General features: G+C 41.2%; 1 protein-coding gene across 1 annotated transcript in view; it reads right to left on the reverse strand.

Annotated features, from left to right (window-relative positions):
- Positions 1-15,449, reverse strand: part of PIGZ (phosphatidylinositol glycan anchor biosynthesis class Z) — a 37,394-nt gene extending 21,945 nt beyond the window's left edge. The window contains exon 1 of the mRNA XM_082393281.1: positions 12-15,449. The gene's annotated coding sequence lies outside the window, so the exon portion shown is untranslated. The remainder of the gene's footprint in view (positions 1-11) is intronic.

Consider the following 15,449-nt stretch of genomic DNA (forward strand, 5'->3'; position numbering starts at 1 on the left):
AAACGACATACCATGCCCAGATGATGCTGACCTTTGTTCTTTGCTTCCCGTTCCCTCATTCCCTCATGAGGAGTGCTGGCCTTGGGCCCCCAGCATAGTGAAAGAAGTTGAGAAACAGATCTCAAATCATTAATAGAATTGACTGGTGACCCTAAGAGGTGGGAGTGACTCACCTGAAGGCTAGATGGGGCTCCAGGCCTCATAGCTCCCTGGGCCCAGGGATGGTCCTCAGGCAAAGAGCCCCCCTTGTCTGACCTAAAGCTAAGCAAAGCTTCATATTTGTATTGGCGGGGAGGGGTTTCCTTTGGGCCATTTTCTGTGCCTCTCCAGCCATAAGGAACCAGGTTTTTCATATATAAATCAACTTGGATCTATTAAAGGAACAGGAGCACTTGATGAGTAGCTTCTTTGTATTTGCACATTTAACTTTTTTTTCAGAGACAAGGGTTCAAATAAGAAAGTTTCTTTGTGTGTGAAGAATTCAAGTAATTTAAAAAAAAATAGCTATCTTCCAGAAATATGAGAATCATTTAATATTAGGAAATCCATCAATATAATTTACCATATTAATAGATCAAAAGAGAATCATATGATTACCTCTATAAAGGCTGAAAAATTCAACAACTGAATCTTGGTAAATACTCAATAAAATAGGAGTAGGTATATACTTCCTTAACATGATAAAATATATTTTTCTCAATATCAAAGGCAGCATTGTGCTTAGTAGAGAGAAGCTCTCCCAACTCAAAGTCAGGAACAAGAGAGATTTGTCCACTTTTACAGCTGTTATTTTACAGCTACATCCATTTTTCTGTATGTAGTAGCCAGTGTGATTTGACAAGAGTAGAAGATAGAAGTATAGAACTCAGAAAGCAGGAGGAAAAATTATTATTTCCAGATAGCATAATTTTATACCTGGAAAACCCAAAAGATTTGACTCAAAATGTATTAAACACCAAATGCTGGTGAGGATGTGGCACAATAGGAACTCTCATTCGTTGCTCATGGGAATGCAAAAGGGTACAGCTACTCTGGAAGACAGTTTGGTGGTTCCTTACAAAACTAAACATATTATTATCATACAATCCAGCATTGTGTTCCTTGGTATTTACATAAATGAGTTGAAAACGTATGTCCACATGAAAAACTGCACACAAATGTTTATAGCAGCTTGATTCGTGATTGCCAAAACTCGGTAGCAACCAAGATAGCCTTCAGTAGATGAATGGATGAATAAACTGTGGTAGAGGCAGGCAATGGAATATTATTCAGTGCTAAAAAGAAGTGAGCCATCAAACCATGAAAAGACATGGAGGAAGCTTAAGTGCATATTGCTAAGTGAAAGAAGCCAATCTAAACAGGCTACATACTGTAGCCAACTGTATACTGATCTCAACTGTATAATATTCTGGAAAAGGCAAAACTATAGAAGTAGTATAAACATCAGTGGTTACCAGAGGTTCACGGCAGGGGAGGATTGAATAGATGGAGTACAGAATTTTTAGGCCAGGGCAACTATTCTGTATGATACTATAATGATAGATACATGTCATTATGCACTTGTTAAAATCCATAGAATGTGCAAACAGAGAGTGAACTCTAATGTAAACTATGGATTTTGGTTGGTAATATGTCAATGTTGGTTCATCATTTGCAATAAATGTATCACTCTGATATAGGATATTGATGGTGAGGGAGCTTGTGTATGTGGCAGGGGAAGGGCAGGGACAGGGGGTATATGAGGACTCTTTATATTTTCCATTCAATTTTTCTGTGAACCTAAAACTGCTTTTTTAAAAAAAAACATTTATTAAAAAGAAAATATTACAAGTAGTAAAATAATGCAGTAAGACTTCTGGTTTAAAATTAATATTCAGAAACTATAGATTTCACATTTACAAACAACAGCTAGTTAGAAAAACTAATGGAAGAAAATAATCTATTTAAGAATCTGTAATTTAAAAAACTCCCTACAAACAAAAGTCCAGGACCAGATGGCTTCACAGGCGAATTCTACCAAACATAAAAAGAAGAACTTAAACTGATCCTTCTCAAACTCTTTCAAAAGATTGGAGAGGAGGGAACACTCCCAAAGACATTCTATGAAGCCACCATCACCCTGATACCAAAACCAGACAAAGACACAGCAAAAAAGAAAATTACAAGTCAATATCTTTGATGAATATAAATGCAAAAATTCTCAACAAAACATTAGCAAACCATAAACCAACACTTAAAAAGATCGTACACCACGACCAAGTTGGATGCAGCCCAGGGTTGCAAGGATGGTTCAACATATGCAAATCAATCAATGTGATACACCACATCAACAAAAGACAGGACAAAAATCAAATGATCATCTCAATAGATGTAGAAAAAGCATTTGATAAAATTCAACATCAATTTATGATAAAAACTATTACCAAAGTGGGCATAGAAGGAACATATCTCAACATAATAAAAGCTATCTATGACAAACCCACAGCCAATATAATGCTCAATGGTGAAAAGTTGAAAGCCTTCCTACTAAAATCTGGAACAAGACAAGGATGACCATTCTCACCACTTCTATTCAACATAGTATTGGAAGTCCTAGCCACAGCAATTAGACATGAAAAAGAGATAAAATGTATCCAAATTGGAAGGGAAGAGTTAAAATTGTCATTATATGCAGATGACATGATACTATATATAGAAAACCGTAAACACTGCACACAAAAACTACTAGAACTGATAAACAAATTCAGCAAAGTAGCAGGATACAAGATTAACATACAGAAGTTGGTTGCATTTCTTTACACTAACAATGAAATATCAGAAAAGAACTGAAAACAAACAATCCCTTTTAAAATTGCAGCAAAAAAATAAAATACTTAGGAATAAATCTCACCAAGGACGAGAAGACTTATATACTGAGAATTATAAAACATTAATAAAGGAAAGTGAAGGTGATTCAAAGAAATAGAAAGATAACCCATGCTCTTGGATTGGAGGAATCAGTATTGTTAAAATGGCCATACTACACAAAGCAATCTACAGATTTAATGTGATCCCTATCAGATTACTCATGGCATTTTTCATAGAACTAAAACAAATACTCCTAAAATTTATATGGAACCAAAAAAAGACCCAGAATTGCCAAAGCAATCCTAAGAAAAAAGAATAAAGCAGGAGGCATAACCCTCCCAGACTTCAGACAATACTACAAACCTACAGTAATCAAAACAGCATGGTATTGGCACAAAACCAGAAATATGGATCAATGGAACAGAATAGAGAGCCCAGAAATAAACCCACACACCTATGAATAATTACTCTTCAACAAAGGAGGCAAGAACACACACTGGGGAAAAGACAATCTCTTCAGCGAGCGGTGTTGGCAAAGTTGGACAGCCACATATAAATCAATGAAGTTAGAACACTCCCTCACACCAGACACAAAAATAAACTCAAAATGGCTTAAAGACTTAAACATAAGACCTGACACCATAAAACTCCTAGAAGGGAATATAGGTGAAACATTCTCTGCATAAATCATACCAATGTTTTCTTAGGTCAGTCTCCCAAGGCAATAGAAATAAAACAAAGATAAACAAATGGGACCTAATCAAACTTACAGGCTTCTGTACAGCAAAGGAAACCATAAACAAAACGAAAAGACAACCTATGCACTGGGAGAAAATATTTGCAAATGATGTGACTGACAAGGGCTTAATTTCCAAAATATACAAACAGCTCATACAACTCAAAAACAACAACAAAAAAAACTCAATCGAAAAATGGGCAGAAGACCTAAATAGACATTTCTCCAAAGAAGACATACAGATGGCCAACAGGCACGTGAAAAGATGTTCAGCATTGCTAATTATTAGGGAAATGCGAATCAAAACTACAATAAGGTACCACCTCACACAAGTCAGAATGGCCATCATTAAAAGGTCTACAAATAATAAATGCTGGAGAGGTTGTGGAGAAAAGGGAACCCTCCTACACTGTTGGTGAGAATGTAAATTGATACAGCCACTATGGAGAACAGTAAGGAAGTTCCTCAAAAAACTAAAAATAGAGTTGCCATATGATCAAGCAATCCCACTCCTGGAAAAATATTTGGACAAGTCTATAATTTGAAAAGACACACGCACCCCTGTGTTCACAGCAGCACTATTCACAATACCCAAGACATGGAGGCAACCTGAATGTCCATCGACAGATGAATGGATAAAGAAGATGTGGTACATATATACAATGGAATAATACTCAGCCATAAAAGGAATGAAGTAATGCCATTTGCAGCAACATGGATGAACCTAGAAATTATACTAAGTGAAGTAAGTCAGAAAGAGAAAAACAAATACAATGTGCTATTACTTATATGTGGAATCTACAACATGACACAAATGAACATATCTAGACTTACAGACATAAAGAAGAGACTTGTGGGACTTCCCTGGTGGCACAGTGGTTAAGAATCTGCCTGCCAATACAGGGGACAGGGGTTCGATCCCTGGTCCGGGAAGATCCCACATGACGCAGAGCAACTAAGCCCATGCACCACAGCTACTGAGCCTGTGCTCTAGAGCCTGCGAGCCACAACTACTAAAGCCTGCGCACCTAGAGCCCATGCTCTGCAACAAGAGAAGCCACTGTAATGAGAGGCCTGCACACCGCAACAAAGAGTAGCCCCGCTTGCTGCAACTGGAGAAAGCCTGTGTGCAACAACGAAGACCCAATGCAGCCAAAAATAAATAAATTAAAAAAAAAAAAGAACAGACTTGTGGTTGCCAAGGGGGAGGGGTTGAGGGGGATGGATTGGGAGTTTGGGGTTAGCAAATGCAAACTATTGTATATAGAATGGATAAACAGCAAGGTCCTACTTTATAGCACAGGGAACTATATTCAATATCCTGTGATAAACCATAATGGAAAAGAATATAAAAAAGAATATATATATGTGTGTGTATGTATATATAACTGAATCACTTTGCTGTACAGCAGAAATTAACACAACATTGTAAATCAACTATACTTCAATTTAAAAATTTAATAAAAGAAAATCTATTTACAATTACAAAACAACATAAAATGGAAAAATTAGAAATAAACTTAATGAGATTTATGCAATATATTAATAAAACTTTAAAATTCTACTAAGGGATACTAAAGACGATTTGAACAAACAGAAAAAAATTCCACATTTTTAGAAAGTCCATTACTCTAGGTTGTATAAATTTAACAAGAGTCCAATAAAAATACCAACAGGTTAAATATTATAAATCAATGTTACCTCAATTAAAAAAAAATACCAGCAGGATATTTTTTTAACCAAACAAGTAGGAATATCCAGGACAAATGAGAGGGAACCAGACTTATCAGTGATTAAAATGTCTTATCTTATCATGCCTATTATAATTAAACTAGTGTAGTACAGGCACAGGGCGAGACTGATCAATGGAACAGAATAGAAAGTACAGGAAAAGATTGAAATACAAGGGAATTTAGGATATGATAAAGTCACAATTCCAAATCAGCGGAGGAAAACTATTCAATATAAAACTGCTAGGTAAACAGGGTAGTCATCTGAAAAAAAAAATAAGAGTTTTATCAATACCCTATACTTCACAGCAAGAGAATTCTGAGATGGACCAAATATGTAAATATTAAAACACTGAAACCACAAAATAATGAAGAAGCAATGGAAGAGTTAAAAAATAATTTTGCAGATGAGAAAGCACTTCAAAGTATGGCACAATACCCAGGAGCCTTAAAAGAAAAGGAGAGGGCTTCCCTGGTGGCAAAGTGGTTAAGAATCCACCTGCCAATGCAGGGAACATGGGTTCGAGCCCTGGTCCGGGAAGATCCCATGTGCTGCGGAGCAACTAAGCCCGTGTGCCACAACTACTGAACTCACGTGCCACAACTACTGAAGGCCATGCGCCTAGAGCCCGCGCTTCGCAACAAGAGAAGCCACCGCAATGAGAAGCCCACGCACCACGATGAACAATAGCCCCCGCTCGCCGCAACTAGAGAAAGCCTGCATACAGCAACGAAGACCCAATGCAGCCCCAAAAAAACCCAGTAATTCTTTAAAAAAAAAAAAAATAGGAGAAAATGGTACTACATAAAATTAAACAAATTCTCTGGGGCAAAAGACACTATAATCACAGGCAAAGGCAAAAAATTAGGAAAGAATAACTATGTCAACAGATTCATGCTAAAAGAAATGTAAATTAAAACTCACTGAGATAACATTTTTACCTATTTGCTTAGTAAAAATCATAAAGTCTGGTAATAGGTTATCAGAGAGTTGGAGAAATGGGTATTTTCTTATGTTGCTGGTGGCTATGTAAACTGGCACAACCTCTGAGGTTGATAAAATCTATAAAAATTACCATTACAATGGTTGTTTGGTGTATATAATGTTATTTCCATTTACTTACTCAGCACACCCTCTTTCATCTTAAATCTTAGACTGCTCTTGTGAAGTCATTTTTTCCCCTACAGTGCAGGTTTCTTGATGGTAAACTCTCAATTTTTATCACCCTCAATCTTGGAAGATAGTTTTATGGGTTCATAACTCTAGGTTGATAGTTATTTTCTATCCACATTTGCAAGATTATATTCACTATCTTCTGACTTCTGTGTTGCTGCTGAGGAGTCCACTGTCTTTCTAATTGTGGATTCTTCGTGGACCACCTCTCCTTTCTCTCTGGCTGTCTTTAAGATCTTACCTTTGTCTTTTGTGTCTTCAGTTTTACTGAGCTGTGTCTAGGTATGGATTTATTTTTATTTATCCTGCTAAGTATGCATTTCTGTTCCTAAACCTCTAATATCATGTTTTTCACTAGTTCTAAAAACTTCACAGCCATTGTCCTTTAAATATTTTCTTTCCGTCATTCTCTCTATTCTCCATTTTTGAGGATCTGATTATATACATTTGCTTATAATACAGCTTTTTAGTCTAACCTTCCTATCTCTTAATTAGTGCTTCCTTTATGTTTTCTCTCTACTTATCTCTCAGTGTTGCACCTTTGGAGTTTATTAACTCCCACTTCTCTTTATCTGTGCCTAATTGATATTTTAAGAATTATATTTTTCATTTCAAAAAATATTAATCTGTCTGTTCATTCCTGGTATTCTCTTGTTGCTTTATTATTTCTCATCTCTGTGATTGCTTTATTATTTCTTTAAGCTTTTCATATATAGCTGTATTTTTTAAACTTCTATTTAAGAATAATTTTAGATTGCAGAAGAATTGTAAAGATAGTTCATGTAGCACGGCTTCCCTTCATGTTAACATTTTATATAACCATGGCATATTCACCAAAACTAAGAAATTAACATTCCACTAATGCCTTTTCTGTTCCAGGATCCCATTAGGATACTGTGATGCACTTAGTCATCATTACTCCCTAGATTCCTGTAAGCTACAATTGTATCTGTCTTGCCTTGTTTTTCATGACCTTAACTTTTGAAGAATGCTGGTCAGTAATTTCATAGAATGTCTCTCAATTTGGGTTTGTCTGATATCTTCTCATGAAGATAAAAACAAAAAAGCAAAGATACAGATGATTTGTTTGATTTGTTTGATTTGTTTGACTCAGTTAAAAATCTTAAGAGTGAAGGTGTATCAGGAGATGGCGGCACCTGGTTGACCATCTCCCAAAGGTGACAGCCAGGATGAAATCCTCTGTGAATTAGAAATACATCATGGGATCTGGACTGGTTTGTAAAACATCGCATTAAGTGAAAGATAAAGCGAGAAGGAGAATGAGATTTATTAGCACAGGACAATGTATATATTAGTTCAAGACACATACCCATGAAAACACACATCCTTTACACAAGTGCAAGGAAGCACATCGAACACAGTAGAATGGATGCCCCTGGTAGGGTCAAGGAGGAATGGGGGCAAGAACTGGGCCCAGGGATAAAGGGGGATAATAAATAAATAAAACAGGAGATGGGCCTTGTGGGTTGGTAATGATAAACTCTGAACTGAGACAGATGATAAACTCACCACCTTCTGGATACAAACCTGATTGTAATCTTTCCTATCAGCAGAAAGGTATCAGCAGAAAGGTCTCAGCATGTGCTAAGTGACCCTAGTGGTCATGGGGCCTGTGGATAGCAAATTCTCCCCAGAAAATCTCAAGTGACTGGGAGCCCAAAGGCAGCTTTGGGGGTGGGCACTGCCCATTCCCAGCACCAGGCACTAGGTCAGCTGCCCTCCCAGCCCAGGCGAAACCCCCTCAAAACTGGCATCTCTTGGGGGAGGCATGCATTCTGAGCTGAGCCATCCAGAAACTGGCTCCAGCTCAACTCAAGCTTCTGGATTTCTCAAGGTTTGAACTCCTGAGAGCAAAGTCCTCCAGGCCAGGTTCCAAGCTGGCCGAGACTTCTCTTCATGGCTCCCTCACCTCCTGTTCCCACAGGAATGTCTGGGTGGCAGCAGATCTAGCCCCAGGATGGGCTGCAAGAAATCTCAGAGAGAAATGGTCCCAATAACAACCTTCAGAGCATTAAGAATAGGAGTTTTAAAAAAATCTTACGTTGTCTAAGGACTTGAATAGCCATTTCTCCAAAGAAGATATACTAATGGCCAATAAGCACAGAAAAGATGCTCGACATCACTAATCATTAGGGAAATGCAAACCAAAACCACAATGGGAAACCTCTGCACACCCAGTTAGGATGGATAGTACAAAAAAGAAAAATAAAATAACAAGTGCTGAAGAGGATATGGAGAAATTGGAAGCTTTGTGCATTGTTGGTGGGAATGTAAAATGGTGCAGCCTCTGTGGAAAACAGCATGGCAGTTCCTTAAAAAATTAAAGACGAAGTTACCATGTGATCCAGCAATTCCATTTCTGGGTATATACACAAAACAATCGAAAGCAGGAACTCGAAAAGTTACTTGTACACTCATGTACATAGTGGCATTAAAAAGGGGGAAGCAACAGTGTCCATCGACAGATGAATGTATAAACAAAATGTGATAGAGACATACAGTGGAATATTATTTAGCCTTAGGAAGGAATGAAGTTCTGACACACATGACATGGATGAACCTTGAAGATACCATGCTATGGGAAATATGAAATAAGCCAGTCACAAAAGGCTAAATGATTCCTCTTGTATGAGGTCCCTAGAGTAGTCAAACTCTTAGGGACAGAAAGTAGGATGGCTGTTGCCAGGGGCTGGGGACGAATGGGAGGTTAGCATTTAATGTATACAGAGTTTCAGCTGGGGAAGAGGAAAAAGTTCTGGAGATGGATGGTGGTGATGGTTACAGAACAGTGTACATGTACTTATCGCCACAGAACTGTACACTTAAAAGTTATTAAAATGCTAAGTTTTTATGTCATGTATATTTTACCACAATAAAAAAAATATAAAGTTGCCTAAGACAAGATCCTGCAAAGCAGATGCATTTCTATTAAAGCAACCTCCACCTCACCACTTGTAGGTCTCAGAGGAAACCTAAGGTTGGGAGAGGAAGGAGGCCTGACTTTTAAAAAGTTCTTTAGCCTCTGATGGAAATGGAACTGGGAAGAAGAGTAAGGGCTTTAAAAGCTTGGAGTCCTAAGACACCTCTGGGGGAGGACATTTCCTGTCATCCTCTCTTGAGCAGGAGCCAGCAACCCTGTCCTTTTGCAGGAGGAAAGGTCTGGAAATGGGTGTACATGCTTACACGTGTGTACACACATCCATCATGTACATGTGGGTACATGCACATGCACTGACGGAGGCTGGTGTCTCTTACTGAAAGAAATAAATTAATCAAACCACCTCCGAGCTTAGTAGCTGGGGCAGGTGGCCCTTGTCAGCCTGCATGTCCTTCCTCCCTAGTCATACCCATTCTTTGCTGTAGGTCTCTCGTCCAGGAGGGCTGATGGCACAGACCTGCAGGCAGAAACTGCTCTCAGCTCTTGGTAGCCCCTCAAAAGGAGGGACTTTATGCCCTGACGCTCAGCTGAGCAGCCAACGGCTAACAAGCTTTGCTGCGAAATTCTCTCCTTTCAGAGATAAGCTCAGTCCCCAACCCATCTCTAACCTGGGCAGGGCCAGCACTTCTGTTATCAGTGAGGAACCCACACTCCCACAAACGCTGACCCAGGCTTCCTGCCCTGGGTCAGGGGCCCCCCTGATCAGGGCCCTGAGATGATCGTGTGGATCTGAGCACAGGAGATAAGGGCAATTGCACCTGGACTTTGGCTGGGGTGTCCTGGAGGCTGCAGGCAGGCAGTCCTGCCCTCGCTGTGGCAGGTGCGCAGATGCCGACTTGCCACCACTGTGCTCTGCTGGCTGTGCCTGGGTTCAAATCCCAGGAAGTCCCGTGATTCTCATAGCCTCACTTGCCTGTCCTGTAGAATGGGAGTGGCAGGAGGGAGAGATGAGGTAACGACGAACGTTGGTAATTGATGGTACAAAATGCAACATCCTTGGAAAATGCCACACTGCCCATTTGCTTCCTTTCCAGCCCACGATGGGTGAAGCCAGTTTTGATACCCTAGGGCAGCTGGAGCTGAGAGGGAAAAAAGAAAGTGGAGGAGAGAAAGGAAGGGGGGTGGGGGAACTGGGGCTGGGGCGTGAGCACACTTCAGGGCAACGGCACTGGGAGAGCCAGCTGCTTCTCTCTCCCAGATGTTTCAAAGCTGTGGAGAGAACTCTGAGCCAGGCTCCGTCTATCTGCAGGTCAGAACTGTCTGAGCCTGCTCCTTTGCCTCTTCGCTGAGGGAAGGAAAGTGGAGGGTCAGAGCACATCTTGGGGCTGGGGGATCCCACCCAGACATCATCCATCTCGATAGCTCAGCATTGGTAGGGGTAGGACAGAGACACTGTGAGGCATTCTCTGCCCGACCCTGACCAACAGAATACGAGCGAACTGTCATGGGTTGAACGGTGTCGTCCCAAATTCCCATGTTGAAGTCCTAACCCCTAGTACCTCAGAATGTGACCTTATTTGAACATAGGGTTGCTGTAGATGGAATTAGTTAAGATGAGGTCATTAAGATGGACCTGAATCCAATATGACTGATATCCTCATGAAAAGGGGAGATTTGGATACAGAGACACAGGCACACAGGGAGAATGGCATGTGAAGATACAGGCAGAGATTGGGGTGATCTACAAGCCAAGGAACCAACCTACTGACATCTTGATCTTGGACTGCTAGCCTCCAAAACTGAGACAATACATTTCTGTTGTTTAAGCCACCCAGCAAACTATATACACATCCTGGGAGAGGGAACAGCTTCAGGACCAGAAAGAGACAATGGCCAGCCCTGATGTCAACAGTAACCCTTTCTTTAGCAGCTCCATAGTCCGGGAGTTGCCGGGGAGGACCAGGCCACTCAGCGCTCTGGGAACTCCCCCTGGAGCAGTCCACTTCCAGGATGCGAAATTACCATCTTCTCTCTCTCTCCCATTCTTTCTTTCTCTCTCTCCCATTCTCTCTCTTCCTTCCTTTCTTTCTCTCTCTCTCCCTTTCTTTCTCCCTTTCTCTCTCTCTCTTTCTTTCTTTCTTTCTTCCCCCTTCCTTCCTTCCTTCCTTTCTTTCCTTCCTCCCTTCTCTCTTTCTCTCTCCCTTTCTCCCTTTCTTTCTTTCTTTCTTCCCCCTTCCTTCCTTCCTTCTCTCTTTCTCTCTTCCTTTTTCTGTCTCTTTCTCTCTCTCCCTTTCTCTTCCTTCCTCCCTCCTTTCTTTCTCTTTCCTTCCTTCCTTCCTCCCTCCCTCCCTTCCTTCCTTCCTTTTGTCTCTCTCTCTCTCTCTCTTTCAGCAAACACCTTATTAGGTACTAGCTATGTCCCACATGGAGCTTGGCCCTGGGAATGCTGTGGACAGAGGGCAGGCTCAGTCTCTACCCTTGAAGAACTGGGGTGGGAGGAGAGAGACCTTTCCCAAACACAAATTGTTAATTGAGGAGGGGAGAGAAGAGCCTGGGGAGAGCATGGCAAGGGGACCTCTGGTCTGTTCCTCCCTGTCAGCCTTCCCTGTACAGCTGCCAGGCTTCGAGGCACACGGACCTGGGTTCCCAGGACAGCCTGTCATGGGTAGAGAGGGCTCCACCCCACCCCCAAGGAGGAAACACACTATTTCCAAGGAATGTGGGGTTGCTGGCTGTCAAAGGTCAACTTCTATTGGGGCTGGTGATGCTGCAGAACACAACTAGCACTCGTGGTTTGCAACGTGTATTATAATTGTTTCTCGCCAGCAGTCCTCTCAAAGGGACCTGCTGGAGCAAGGCAAGGATGATAATGGGGATGACCCCCATTTACAGCTCTGTAAACTGAGCTTCCTGGAGTCTGAGGACCAGGGCTCTGCAGCAGTTGTGGGGCCAAACCTCGGGTCACCTGGTTGGTGCCGGTACCAGCGGCCCTGTGCGGACTTGAGCTGTGAGCAGGGGGGAGGCGTGGACTCCTCCGGCCAGACTTAGAGTAGGGAGCCTGCAGGGCAGTGCAGACCTCGGGTGGGCTCAGCCTCCTCAGCCAGCTGTCAGTCTGCAGACCAGTGGGCAACTCAGAGAGGTCAAGTTCACCATGCTCTCCTCTTACTCCAAAAAACATTAAAAAAATGCACGTAATCCACAAGCTACTGAACAAGGGTCCAATTTGTCAGTAAAGTATGGCCTTATTATGTAGTGGCTCTGGGCTCAAATCCTAGCTATTAATTGAGTGACCTTGGAGAAGTTACTTATCATCACCAAGCCTCAGGCTCTTCAACTGTAAAATGTGGCTGTAATACTATATACCTGCTTTTGAGGGTTGCTTTGAGAGGTAAGCCATATAATTTACAGATAGTGTCTGGCACAATGCCCAGCACAGTAAGCACACCCTTTAAGCATTAGACATTCATGTGAGTATTGAGATTAAGATGTGGGCTTTGCGTGCTCTTGGGTTGGAAGAATTAATATTGTAAAAATGGCCATATTACCCAAAGTGATCTACAAATTTAATGTGATCCCTATCAAATTACCCATGACAATTTTCACAGAACTAGAACAATTAATCCTAAAATTTATAAGGAATCATAAAAGACCCAGAATTGCCAAAGCAACCCTGAGGAAAAAGAACAAAGTGGGAGGCATAACCCTTCCAGACCTCAGATTATACTAAAAAGCTATAGTAATCAAAACAGCTTGGTACTGGCACAAAAGCAGACATATGGGTCAATGGAACACAATAGAGAGCCCAGAAATAAACCCACACACCTATGGATAATTACTCTTCAACAAAGGAGGCAAGAATATACAATGGGAAAAGACAGTCTCTTCAGCAAGTAGTGTTAGGAAAGTTGGACAGCCACATATAAATCAGTGAAGTTAGAACACACACCTCATGTCACACAAAAATAAACTCAAAATGGTTTAAAGACTTAAATATAAGACACGACACCATAAAACTTTTAGAAGAGAACGTAGGCAAAACATTCTCTGACATAAGTCATACCAATGTTTTCTTAGGTCAGTCTCCCAAGGCAATAGAAATAAAAGCAAAAATAAACAAATGGAACCTAATCAAACTTATAAGCTTCTGTACAGCAAAGGAAACCATAAACTAAATGAAAAGAGAACCTATGGACTGGGAGAAAATATTTGCAAATGATGCAACCAACAAGGGATTAATCTCCAAAATATACAAACAGCTCATACAACTCAACAAGAAAAAAACAAACAACCCAATAGAAAAATGGACAGACATTTCTCCAGAGATGACATACAGATGGCAAATAGGCACATGAAAAGATGCTCATAATCACTGATTATCAGAGAAATGCAAATCAAGACTACAGTGCGGTACCACCTCACACCAGTCAGAATGGCCATCATTAAAAAGTCTACAAACAATAAATGCTGGAGAGAATGTGGAGAAAAGGGAACACTCCTACACTGTTGGTGGGAATGTAAATTGGTGCAGCCATTATGGAGAACAGTATGGAGGATCCTTAAAAAACTAAAAGTAGAGTTTCCATGTGATCCAGCAATCCCACTCCTGGGCATATACCCAGACAAAACTATAATTTGAAAAGATACATGCACCCCTATGTTCATAGCAGCACTATTTACAATAGCCAAGACGTGGAAACAACCTAAATGTCCACCAACAGATGAATGGATAAAGAAGATGTGGTATATAAATACAATGGAATATTACTCAGCCATCAAAAAGACTGAAATAATGCCATTTGCAGCAACATGGATGGACCTAGAGATTATCACACTAAGTGAAGTAAGTCAGAAAGAGAAAGACAAATACCATAGGCTATCACTTATATGTGGAATCTAAAGTACAACACAAATCAGCATATCTACAAAACAGAAACAGACTCACAGACATAGAGAACAGACTTGTGGTTGTCAAGGGGGAGGAGTGTGGGGGAGAGGAGGATTGGGAGCTTCGGATTAGCAGATGCAAACGAGTATGTATAGGACGGATAAACAACAAGGTCCTACTCTATAGCACAGGGAACTATATTCAATATCCTGTGATTAAACCATAATGGAAAAGAATATATATATATAAAACTGTCACTTTGCTGTACAGCAGAAACTAATGCAACATTGTAAATCAACTACACTTCAACAAAATTAAAAAAAAAAATAAAGATGTGGCTTTCGCCATCTGGATTTGAATTCAGCTGCATCATTTACTGGCTGTGTGATCTCAGGCAAGTTTCTTCCCCCCCCTGTAGTGGAGGCTGTGGTCTGCTGCCCAGAGCCCCTTCAGGACTGAGGCTCTCACTCCCCTGCTGCTGGGTTTCCCTCTGGGACTTGCCCTCAGCTGAAGAGAGCCACCCTGCTTAAGGCCATGTGTGCCCTCCCCCTGCATCGCTGGAGGGTTGAGGTAGGAGTATGAAGGCCAGACCCTCCTGCTGTAAGGCGGGATAACCTGAGGGACATCAGAGCTCCTTGTAGGATCAACCAGGTTCTGCCTTACTACAGCATTGCATTTCAACTCCTCTCTGCCCATTCCATGAATCCTTACGCCCTCGTAGGTATTGTTCCTAAACGCTCTCCTCAGTAAACCTGCACACATCTGTCTCAGAGCATGTTTTCTGGGGAACCAACCTATGACAGTGAATAGTGGTGCCAGGAGCGCTGCTAGGAATAGACATCAAAATGGGATTTTGATGCCAGATCACCTATGGTCCACTGGCCAATGAGGACCTCTGGCACATAGTTGTGGCATGACTGTTAAAGCTTTCCCAGGTGGTGAACTGGGTTGGGGTCCTGGTGGAAGGGAATGCACTGGTGTGTGCTGGTCACTGTGCATTGTGTTCTGTTACCCCAGACCCGGGAACTAGACTCTGAGTTTGAACCTGGAGCTATGTTCCCATTAGTAGAAAGTCCTGCCCTTGTAGGCCTTGTTTTCCTGAAAGATGAGGGCGTGGGTCACACTGATTGGACAAGCTGATTTACTGAGGGCCCTTCCAGCTCTAGCATCCTCCACAA

Source organism: Balaenoptera borealis (assembly GCF_965194805.1).
Source record: "Balaenoptera borealis genome assembly, chromosome: 5".
NCBI classification, from domain to species: domain Eukaryota; kingdom Metazoa; phylum Chordata; class Mammalia; order Artiodactyla; family Balaenopteridae; genus Balaenoptera; species Balaenoptera borealis.